At 46.8% G+C, this 11,750-nt stretch overlaps 1 pseudogene; it reads left to right on the top strand.

Moving 5' to 3' along the window:
• The first annotated feature begins 10,607 nt into the window (after positions 1-10,607).
• LOC139228430 (U2 spliceosomal RNA) lies at positions 10,608-10,787 on the top strand (annotated as a pseudogene).
• Positions 10,788-11,750: the final 963 nt, after the last annotated feature.

Below are 11,750 nucleotides of genomic sequence, written 5' to 3'. Positions count from 1 at the left end.
ATCCCTCAACCAACATCACTGAAACATCTGGTCATTATCACATTGCTGCTTGTGGGAGCTTGCTGTGTGCAAGTTGGCTGCCGCGTTTCCTACATTACAACAATGACTACACTTTAAAAGTACTTCATTGGCTGTAAAGCTCTTTGGCACTTCCTGAGGTGCTATATAATTGCAAGTCTTTCTTTCTATGGGGAATTGCCTGGTTTTGGCTCAGTACTCCCCCAAAGCACTGAGTCCAACATCGGAAACTCTCTGAGCTGGTGCACCAGCTCCGTTCAGTGAGTGTTCTCTGAGATACAAACAATAACTGGCTGAAAATCATCATCATCATCATAGGCAGTCCCTTGGAATCAAGGAAGACTTGCTTCCGCTCTAAAAATGAGTCCTTAGGTGGCTGAACAGTCCAATACGAGAGCCACAGTCCCTGTCACAGGTGGGACAGATAGTCATTGAGGGAAGGGGCGAGTGGGACTGGTTTTCCGTACACTCTTTCCGCTGCCTGCGCTTGATTTCTGCATGCTCTCGGCGATGAGACTCGAGGTGCTCAGCGCCCTCCTGGATGCACTTCCTTCACTTAGGGCGGTCTTTGGCCAGGGACTCCCAGGAGTCAGTGGGGATGTTGCACGTTATCAGGGAGGTTTTGAGGGTGTCCTTGTAACGTTTCCTCTGCCCACCTTTGGCTCGTTTGCCGTGAAGGAGTTCCGAGTAAAACGCTTGCATTGGGAGTCTCGTGTCTGGCATGTGGACAATCTGAAAATACAACAATAGCAACAACAAAACCTTGCATTTATACAGCGCCTTTAATGTAGTAAAACATCCCAAGGCGCTTCACAGGAGCGCTGTCAAAACAACATTTTACACCGAGCCACATAAGGAGACATCAGGCCAGGTGACCAAAAGCTTGGTCAAAGAGGTAGGTTTTAAGGAGTATCTTTAAAAAAGAGAGAGAGGTAGAGAGGTGCAGAGGTATAGGGAAAGACTTCCAGAGCTCAGGACCCAGGCAGCTGAAGGCACAGCCTTCGATGGTGAGGTGATGAAAATCAGGGATTCGCTAGAGGCCAGGATTAGTGAGGCATAGAGATCTTGGAGGGTTGTAGGGCTGGTGGCGGTTGCAGAGATAGGGATACTCCCAGAACAAAGCACTATGTATCAGCAGGGAGGTGCAGTTGTCGGGGGCGAACACATATTGCTGGCTGTGCCCGGCCATGAGCACTAACTATTTAGCTGGCTGTTGTCTCACCTACACTAAGGTGTTTATCGAAGCTCGTATGTGAAGGATTGGCATTGACGGGTTGAACAGACTTTAATCGCTTCCTGCTTTCTCCTGCTCTCGGCACTAACGGGTACAGTGGCAGTGGCACAGGGTTGAGAATAGATCAGCTCTGCACCCATCAGCTGTCACAAGGAATGTGGGCAGGGCGAAATAAAAGAGAGAAAATAAAATCACTTTGTATTAAAACATGGTGGGAAGAAAAGCAGACAAACTGAGCAATTTGGCATTAGTCCAAAGGAACATAGAAAACAGGATGTGGTTCTGTGAGAGGGTCGATGAGATATGGAATGCACTGCTGCCTGTTGCCGTGGAAACAAAAACAGCAGATTCATCCATCAAGGTCCTGATCTATATTGATAGTGAAGGGAGCAGCAGGCTAGACCCTGTGTGGTGTCATCACCAGATATCAGGTCTGTACACTGGGGACCCTGACTCTAACAGAGGCTGGGAGACACCCACTCCTCTCTCCCTGACAGCACAACAACAACATCGTAAATTTATATAGCTCATCCAACGCAGTAAAACGTCCCAGAGCGCTTCACAAGAGCGATATTAAAAATATATACTTTTGACACCGTGCCACAGAATGAAACATCAGGCACATGACCAAAAGCTTGATCAAAGAGGTAGGTTTTAAGAAGCATCTTAAAAGAGCAAAGCGAGGTACAGAGGCGGAGAGGCTTCGGGAGGGAGTTCCAGGGCTTAGGGTCAAGGAAGCTGAAAGCATTAATGCCAATAAAGAAAAAAGAAAGACTTGCCTTTATATAGCGCCTTTCACAACCACTGGACGCCTCAAAGTGCTTTACAGCCAATGCAGTACATTGGAGTGTAGTCACTGTTGTAATGTAGGAAACACGGCAGCCAATTTGCGCATAGCAAACTCCCACAAACAGCAATGTGATAATGACCAGATAATCTGTTATGTTGATTGAGGGATAAATATTGGCCAGGACACCAGGAATAACTCCCCTGCTCTTCTTCGAAATACTGCCGTGGGATCTTTTACGTCCACTTGAGAGAGCAGATGATTTAACGTCACATCCGAAAGATGGCACCTCCGACAGTGCAGTGCTCCCTCAGCACTGAACTGGAGTGTCAGCCTAGATTTGTTTGTGCTCAAGTCCCTGGATTGAAATTTGAATCCACAACCTGCTGACTCAGAGGTGAGGGTGCTACCCACTGAGCCACAGCTGACTCAATGATGGATCAATGAAAATTGGTGATGCACAAAAGGCTAGAATTGGAACAGCATCATCATCATCATAGGCAGTCCCTCGAAATGAGGATGACTTGCTTCTACGGCAAAAAAGGATGAGTTCACAGGTGTTTCAATGAAGGACATAATATTCCAGATCCTGAACTACATCTTGAAGGGTGGAAGATGCCTGCGCATGGATTTTTTTAACGTGTGGTGACCGTTGCACACCAGCCACCACAAGGGCTCGACAGAGCTAGGCCTTTATCCAGTGGCAAGGGTTATCCAAGACGACTGGAGACCAGCTCTGCTGCATGGATCCAGTGCGCACATATCGCAGTGTGGGCTGGTCCGTGCTGCCCCTGGGCCCCTGGCCCCGAACTCACGCCTCTCCTGGGCCCCGATCACATCCCTCCACAGGAGGCCCGGGAGCAGCATGGAGACCCTGACCTGCTTGAGAACACCAGCGGCAGGCCATGGCTATAAAAGGAGCGGCAAGCGGCCCAGGAGCAGCGTGGGAGCCACTTCAGGGAGCAGCACAAGCTGGTGCAGGAGGGCGACGGCAGCGAAGAGTGACGTCATCAAGGTCCAGGTCAGTGATTGGAGCGTGGGCAGATACAGCAGGAGCAGCGAGAGGTTGGAAGAGCACAGACATCTTGAAGGCTTGTAGGGCTGGAGGAGGGACAGACTTCTGGATTTCTACCGAAGGGTGCAGGAGGGGAGGCTAAAGAGCTAAAAGGTACATTTTCTGCATATTTCCTGTATATTGTCCCCTTCAGTCCTCTCCTTGGGTGCCTGCTGCTCTGAGATACTGCACTGAAACTAGATTTACATTTGAAGCTTAGCGATGAGTGTCGCTAATTACTCCTCCATGGGATAAGTCACCAACAAGTCAAATCTTCTTCCCCGCCTGCTCACATTGCACTTTCCAAGAGGGATCTCGAGATAGTGGTGAGGAATGTGGGACGGGATTTAGGTGATGGAGTCTTGGATTGATTTGTAGGTGATTGGGGATGGAGGTCACCACGGAGAGTGTTGGAGGAATGGAGTCCATGGACAATGAAGACTTGGAAAGGAATGTTGCAGCGGTGGAGGTAAGACAGAGGAAACGACAGGCAGTGCTGTGGAGGTGGAAGGGAGCGATCTGGGTGAGGGATGGAATATGGGTTTGAAACTTCTGATATCTGATCCACTCTGGGTGAAGAACGAGGGTTTGGGGAGAAGATGATGGCGAAGGTGCGAAGGTTCTTCCGAGGGTGAAAACAATGGCTTCAGTCTTTCCAATGTTCAATTGGTGGCTCATTCATGACTGAATGTCAGACTGGTGATCTGATAACACACATGGCCATGGGGTTGAGGGAAGTAATGTAAAGTTAGAGCTGGCTGTTGTCAGCATATATAAATAAATCAGTCTTATATTTATAGCTGATAAGGCTGATATATCAGTCTTCTATCAGCCTTTCATGACCGCGGATATCCCAAAGCACTTTACAGCCAATGAAGTACTTTTTGAAGTGTAGTCACTGTTGTAATGTGGGAAACACGGCAGCCAATTTGTGCACAGCAAGCTCCCTAAAACAGTAATGTGATAATAATCAGATAATTTTTTTTTTTGTTATGTTGATTGAGGGATAAATATTGGCCAGGACACCAGGGTTAACTCCCCTGCTCTTCTTCAAAAAAGTGCCCTGGGATCTTTTACATCCACCTGAGAGAACAGACAGGGTCTCGGTTTACTGTCTCATCTGAAAGACGGCACCTCAGACAGTGCAGCGCTCCCTCAGTACTGCACTGAAGCGTCAGCCTAGATTTATATGCTCAAGTCCCTGGCATGGGACTTAAACCCACAACCTTCTGATTCAAAGACGAGTGTGCTACCCACTGAGCCACAGCTTGCACTTGTGGAACTGATACTGTTACCGAAGGGCAGCATATAGATGAGGAAGAGGAAGGGGCCAAGGGTGAATCCTTGGACAACTCTGGAGCTGGCCGCCCAGGAGATGGAGGAAAGGGTAATGGGTATGGAGATGGGCCTAGAGGGACATGTTACTAAAACAAAAGGATAAAGAATGTAAAGGGACTTAGAGGCAGGAACAGGTGTGAGTGAGTGGGGAAGAGCCAGGAGATTGGGAAAATAGAAGGGCAATTGGACCTGGACTGCAGCCAATATGTAGACATGGGAAATTACAAGAGGCAGATGAATTGGGCAAAGTAAGGAAGAAGAGAAGGAACTGATAAACAGAGATAACCTGTCCATTCTGGAATAGTAGGCAAGTCTGCGAGTCCGAGAGTTAACGAGGAGGACAAAGGAACCTGGACACCTCAAAGAAGGTTCGAGAATCTGTGCTCTGCGAGGAAGGTGGCAGTGTTCATGTTCTGCAAGGGTCAGAGGAGTTGCAATGTGAAGGAGGTGCGAGAATTTGAGGACTGCAAGGTGGGTGAACGTGTCTGGAGTCTGAGAGAATCCAGGTTCCACAACGAGAGTCAAAGATTCCGGGATCGACGAAGAAGGACAGAGAAGGTTGGGGTCTGAGCAGAAGGCAGCAGAAGTCTGAAGAGATGAGGGGGTTGACTTATGAGGAAAGGTTGAGTAGGTTGGCCTGTACTCATTGGAATTCAGGAGAATGAGGTGATCTTATCGAAACATATAAGATTATGAGGGGGCTTGACAAGGTGGATGCAGAGAGAATGTTTCCACTGGTGGGGGAGACTAGAACTAGAGGTCATGATCTTAGAATAAGGGGCCGCCATTTAAAACTGCGATGAGGAGGAATTTCTTCTCTCAGAGGGTTGAAAATCTGTGGAATTCGCTGCCTCAGAGAGCTGTGGAAGCTGGGACATTTAATACATTTAAGACAGAAATAGACAGTTTCTTAAACGATAAGGGGATAAGAGGTTATGGGGAATGGGTGGGGAAGTGGAGCTGAGTCCATGATCAGATCAGCCATGATCTTATTGAATGGCAGAGCAGGCTCAAGGGGCCTTATGGCCTACTCCTGCTCCTATTTCTTATGTTCTTATGTAAGTCCAGGGTCTACAACAACAACTTGTATTTATATAGCACCTTCAATGTAGTCAAACATCCGAAGGTTTCACAGGAATGTTATAAAACAAAAAAATAAATTTGACACAGAGCCAGATAAGAAGAAATTGCGGCAGATAAAGAGGCATATTTTAAGGAGTATCTTGAAGGAGGTAAGAGAGTTGGAGACGTGGAGAGGTTTAGGCAGGGAGTTCCACAGCTTGGTGCTCAGGCAGCTGAAGGCACGGCCACCAATGGTTGAGCGATTATAATCAGGGCTGCTCAAGAGGGCAGAATTTGAGGGGCACAGATATCTTGGGGGGGTTGTGAGGCTGAAGGAGATTACAGAGATAGAGAAGGGCGAGGCCATGGAGGGATTTGTAAACAAGGATGCGATATTTTAAAATCGAGCGGTTGCTTAACCGGGAGCCAATGTAGGTCAACGAGCACAGGGATGATGGGTGATTGGGACTTGGTGCGAGTTAGGACATGGGCTGCCGAGTTTTTGGACAACCTCAAGTTTACGTATAATGTGGCAAGCCAGCCAGGAGTGTGTTGGAGTAGTCAAGTCTAGACGTAACCAAGGCAAGCAGCAGATGAGCTCAGGCAGGGGCGGCGATGGGCGATGTTACAGAGATGGAAATAGGTGGTTTTAGTTATTCCACGGATATGTGGTCGGAAGCTTATGTCAGGGTCAAATATGACACCAAGGTTACGAACAGTCTGGTGCAGCTTCAGACAGATGCTAGCGACAGGGATGGAGTCAGTCGCTAGGTCTGCAACAAAGTTTAGCGAAATCGTGGAGCAGCAGAGATTGAAGAAATCTGGAGTCGACAAAGAAGATCAGGGAAAGCCCGAGGATATCAAGGAGATTGGAGTCAGCGGTGGTCAGTGAGGAAGTCAGCGATGGATATGGTCTGCAAGAAGACCAGAGGAGGCTGTAATCTGCATGGAGGTTTGAAAAGCCTGGGCCACTGATCTGATAGAGAAACCTGGGCAGCAGGAGCAGCAGCAAATGCAGCAGGGGATCAGTAACCATATGAGATCCGGATACCTGGGAGATAAGCAGGGAGAGAACCATGACTCTGCCTCTGAGCTTCCAACAATGGTCGATTACAGATGATGGTGGGGCGGGCTCCTAAGTAGACAAATGGGGAGCACATGACATTTCTGGCTGCTAAGAACCTGGACATCTATATTTGATGGTATTATTATCACGTGACATCAGCATGAATGTACACTCCAGCGATGAACCCTCACTGAATCTAGGGATTCCAAATTGAAAGGATTCAATCGCTGCAATCATTCAAAAGGCAGTGAAATGTGATGATAGGGAGGTTACAGGGTTCTATAGAAGGATAGTTAGATGGACTGAATGGCCTCACTCCTCTATACTGACCAGGAATTGAACCTACAGCACTCCTGATTTCTATAGGTCTGTACCAACAGATGAGAAGCAATCCAGTGTCAGTAGGTGGGTAATAGGAGATTCACAGTGCATGTGAGGGATCCATTGTGGGCAATTGGAGATTCAGTCAGAGGGTGACAAGAGATTCAGTCAGTAGTTGAGAGGAGATTCAGTGTCAGTGGGTCAGAGGAGATCCAGTCAGTGGGCGAGAGGGGATCCAGTGTCTGGGTGAGAGGAGATCCAGTCAATGGTTAATAGGAGATCCAGTCAGTAGGTGTGAGGGGACCCAATGCGGTTAAGCGGAGATCCTGTCACTTGGTGACAGGAGATCCAGTTAGTGGTTGAGATGAGATCCAGTATCAGTGGGTGAAAGAAGATCCGGTGTCTGGGTGAGGGGAGATCAAGTCACTGGATAAGAGGAGATCCAGTCACTAGGTGACAGGAGATCCAGTCAGTGGTTGAGAGGAGATACTGTTTGTGAGTGAGATGAGATCCAATGTCAGTGGGAAAGAGGGGATCCAATGTCTGGGTGAGATGAGATCCAGTCTTTGAGTAATAGGAGATCCAGTTTCAGTGAGTGAGAGGGGACCCTTTCAGTGGATAAGAGAAGATCCAGTCAATGGGCGAGTGGAGTGAGTGAGAGGACCTCCATCTGAAACGTTAACTGTTTCTCTCTGCACAGATGCTACCTGAGTATTTCTAGCATTTTATGTTTTAATTTCAGATTTGCAGAATTCGCAGTATTTTGCCTTTGTGTCAGACTCTGATTAATTGGGGTTAACTATTCTAATTGAGATCACTGATGTACTGAGGCTGGATTGAATGTTAAATGTCAGTGCAGCACATATAAAATATGTGATACAGACACTGAATATAAAATACGAGATACAGATACTGACATGACCTCTTCGTGCCCTGAAAGGCTCAGCCTCAACGTTCAGTGCAGCTCAAGTATATCGGTGACCTCCATTACTAATCATTAAAACCATTAAATAGGACCCGCCACACTTCTTGCCCAGTCAGTGCTGCAGGTACACTCCTAGAATCATAGAATGATACAGCACAGAAGGAGGCCATTCGGCCCATCATGCCTGTGCCAGCTCTTTGAAAGAGCTATTCAATCATTCCCATTCCCCTGCTCTTTCCCCATAGCCCTCCACATTTTTTTCCATTTCAAGTATATATGCAATTCCCATTTGAAAGTTACTGTTGAATTTGCTTCCTCCGCCCTTTCAGGCCGTGCATTCCAGATCACAACAACACGCTGCGTAAAAATATTCTCCTCATCTCCCGGCTGGTTCCATTTACCTGTGGTGTTCTTCTGATCCTTCGCTGGACTCTGTGCCCAGACTCACAGAAATGACAAGAGCAGGCGGGAACCATTTTCTGTGTACGTTAACGGAACCCAGTGGCATTGTGTGTATGGTGGGCCCCCGTACTTTACTTTGTGAAGTCTGGGTTCACTTTGACACTGTAAAGAAGGACGGCCAACAACAGGCATGGGTGGGTTTCCCTCCAGTGGCACTGCACACCGCACACCATTGAGGGTCTTGCAACGTGCCATTGCATGAGAGCTGTGGGTTTCTCCAACGTGAGCACAGGGAGACAGTCCTTCAGTGTCTGAATTCTCATCCTCAGTAGCCTCCTAAAGCCTCCATTACAGTGCAATGCCTTGGCCCGTTGTTAGAAGTCTTTCAGGCTTCTTTAAATCCCTCTGACGTTGTCATAGCCTCACTCCTCCTGTAAAAATTCCCCAAGGTGACCAATTCCGCCATTTGTGAATCATTTCTAAATAAGGAAGTGCTGCCAGGTGGTTCCACCAATAGGTTTAAAAAAAGCTGCAGTACAAATGAGATGTATGGAGATCCCCCACATGTTGTAATGTCTAAAGTCAGGAATGTTAGTGCTGGCGAATGGATACTTTCCATGTTGCTGTTTGTGGGAGCTTGCTATGTGCAAATTGGCTGCCACCTGGCCCTACATTACAACAGTAACTGCACTTCAAAAAGTACTTCATTGGCTGTAAAATGCTTGGGATGACCCGAGCTTGTGAAAGATACTATATGAATGCAAATTCTTTCTTTTATTCATACCTTAGCCTCCAAAACAAAAGGTTCTGTCGGGTACAATTTATAAATTTGTTTATCTGGCACGATGCATGTTGGGAACTGGGTGTGGAGGGCAGCAGGCTTCTGGATTTACTGCATTCCATTCCAGATATGTATCCATTCCTGGAGCACAAATTCATTTGCTTGTGCAGTTCTGGTCACCACATTGCAAGAAAGATGTGATTGCACCAGAGAGGGTACAGAGGAGATTTACGAGGATGTTGCCTAGACTGGAGGAATTTTAGCTATGAGGAAAGATTTGACCGGCTGGCTTAGTTTTCTTTGGGACAGAGGAGGCTGAGGGGAGATTTAATTGAGGTGTATAAAATTATGAGGGGCCTAGATAGAGTGGATAGGAAGGACCTATTTCCCTTAACAGAGGGGTCAACAACCAGGGGGCATAGATTTAAAGTAATTGGTCGGAGGTTTAGAGGGGAGTTGAGGAGAATGTTTTCACCCAGAGGGTGATGGGGCTCTGGAACTCACTGCCTGAAAGGGTGGTAGAGGCAGAACCCCTCATCATATTTAAAGGATACTTGGATGTGCACTTGAATTGCAGTAACCTACAGGGCTACGGACCGAGAGCTGGAAAGTGGAATTCGGCTGGATAGCTCTTTGTTAGCTGGCACGGACACAATGGCCTCCTTCCGTGCTGTAAATTTCTACGATTCTATGATTCTAGATCCTCGCTATCAAAAAAACAGCTTCAGTGGAGGTCCTGAAGCTGAAAGTACAGGTACAACAAAATCAGCTCAGTCTGATAGCATTGGTTTTATCAGTTGTTAAGTGTGGCCTCCCTTAAGTCCCTTTGTTTTGTTTTTAATCAATTTTGGCATGTTTTTCCTGCAGGGATGTGGTCATCCACGAGCTCTCTCCGGGAGGTGGGACATTGGCTCCCCTTGCTGACCAGGCCATGTACTGCAGTTATTGCCACTGTGAATGTGGGAGCAGTTATGAGGTGATTACATTCAGGGCTTGCAGACACACTGGCAGAGTATCCAATTATCTGGGTGTGGCCTCACCAACATCCTGTACAGTTGTAGCAGGACTTCTCTGCTTTTATACTCTATCCCCCTTGCAATAAAGGCCAACATTCCATTTGTCTTCCTGATTACTTGCTGTACCTGCATACTAACTTTTTGTGTTTCAGGCACAAGGACCCCTAGGTCACTCTGTACTGCAGTATTTCGTAATTTTTCTCTATTTAAATAATAATTTGCTTTTTTATTTTTCCTGCCAAAGTGGATAACCTCACACTTTCTCACATTATACTCCATCTGCCCTAGAAGGGACAGTTTTTAAAAATGTTCCCACCAACTCCGCTCCTCTCACAAAAGACATTGACTCTTTGCTGCAGTCCAGTTTGATGGGTCTTGGACATCCTATAGTGCTTTGCCCAAGTGGCCATGATTCACATTGACAGCGATCACTGGGCATCATAACCAAAGCCGATCCTGTCTCCAGCTGACCTACAGACACAGACATACACACACACACATGGAGAAGTGTAGAGGAACAAAAAGACCTTGGAGTGCAGGTCCACAGATCCCTGAAGGTAGCAGGCCAGGTAGATAAGGTGATTAAGAAGACATATGGAATACTTGTCTCTCTCGGCCTTTTGGCTAAGATCAAGTGTAGTATCTGTTCTTATCAGTTTAATATCCCCTATGGGGACATGATATTGAATTGATTTTTGGACAGGGAGCTGGATCAGGGGCTTGTCCCGTCCACTCCATGCACCGACCTGGTATTGCAATATTTCCAGGAACGGTGCAACTTCGCCTCTTGGCCTTTTGGCCTAAGATCAAATATATTGGCGCAAAGTGATCTTTGGCATTAGAGTTGATCTGGAAAGAAATTGGATTTAAAAAAAAAAGACATATGGAATACTTGTCTTTATTAGTCGGGGCATGGAATATAAGAGCAAGGAGGTTATGCTTGAACTATATAAAACACTGGTTAGGCTGCAGCTGGAGTACTGTGGGCAGTTCTGGTCACCATATTACAGGAAAGATGTGATTGCACTGGAAAGGGTGCAGCGGAGATTTACAAGAATGTTACCCGGACTGGAGAATATTGGCTATGAGATAAGATTGGAGGTGCTGGGTTTGTTTTCTTAGGAAAGAGGAGGCTGAGGGGAAACCTGATTGAGGTGTATAAACTTATGAGGGGCCTGGATAGAGTTGATAGGAAGGACCTGTTTCAATTAGCAGAGATGTCAACAACTAGGGGGCATAGCTTTAAAAGTAATTGGGGAAGGTTTAGAAACATAGAAAATAGGTGCTGGAGTAGGCCATTCGGCCCTTCGAGCCTGCACCGCCATTCAATGAGTTCATGGCTGAACATGTAACTTCAGTACCCCATTCCTACTTTCTCGCCATAACCCTTGATCCCACTAGTAGTAAGTACTACATCTAACTCCTTTTTGAATATATTTAGTGAATTGGCCTCAACAACTTTCTGTGGTAGAGAATTCCACAGGTTCACCACTCTCTGGGTAAAGAAGTTTCTCCTCATCTCGGTCCTAATTGGCTTACCCCTTATCCTTAGACTGTGACCCCTGGTTCTGGACTTCCCCAATATTGGGAACATCCTTCCTACATCTAACCTGTCTAAACCTGTCAGAATTTTAAACGTTTCTATGAGATCCCCTCTCATTCTTCTGAACAACAGTGAATACAAGCACAGTCGATCCAGTCTTTCTTGATATGTCAGTCTCGCCATCCCAGGAATCAGTCTGGTGA

Source organism: Pristiophorus japonicus, chromosome 17, assembly GCF_044704955.1.
Source record: "Pristiophorus japonicus isolate sPriJap1 chromosome 17, sPriJap1.hap1, whole genome shotgun sequence".
Taxonomy (NCBI): domain Eukaryota; kingdom Metazoa; phylum Chordata; class Chondrichthyes; family Pristiophoridae; genus Pristiophorus; species Pristiophorus japonicus.
This window is presented reverse-complemented; position numbering and strand designations above follow the sequence as displayed.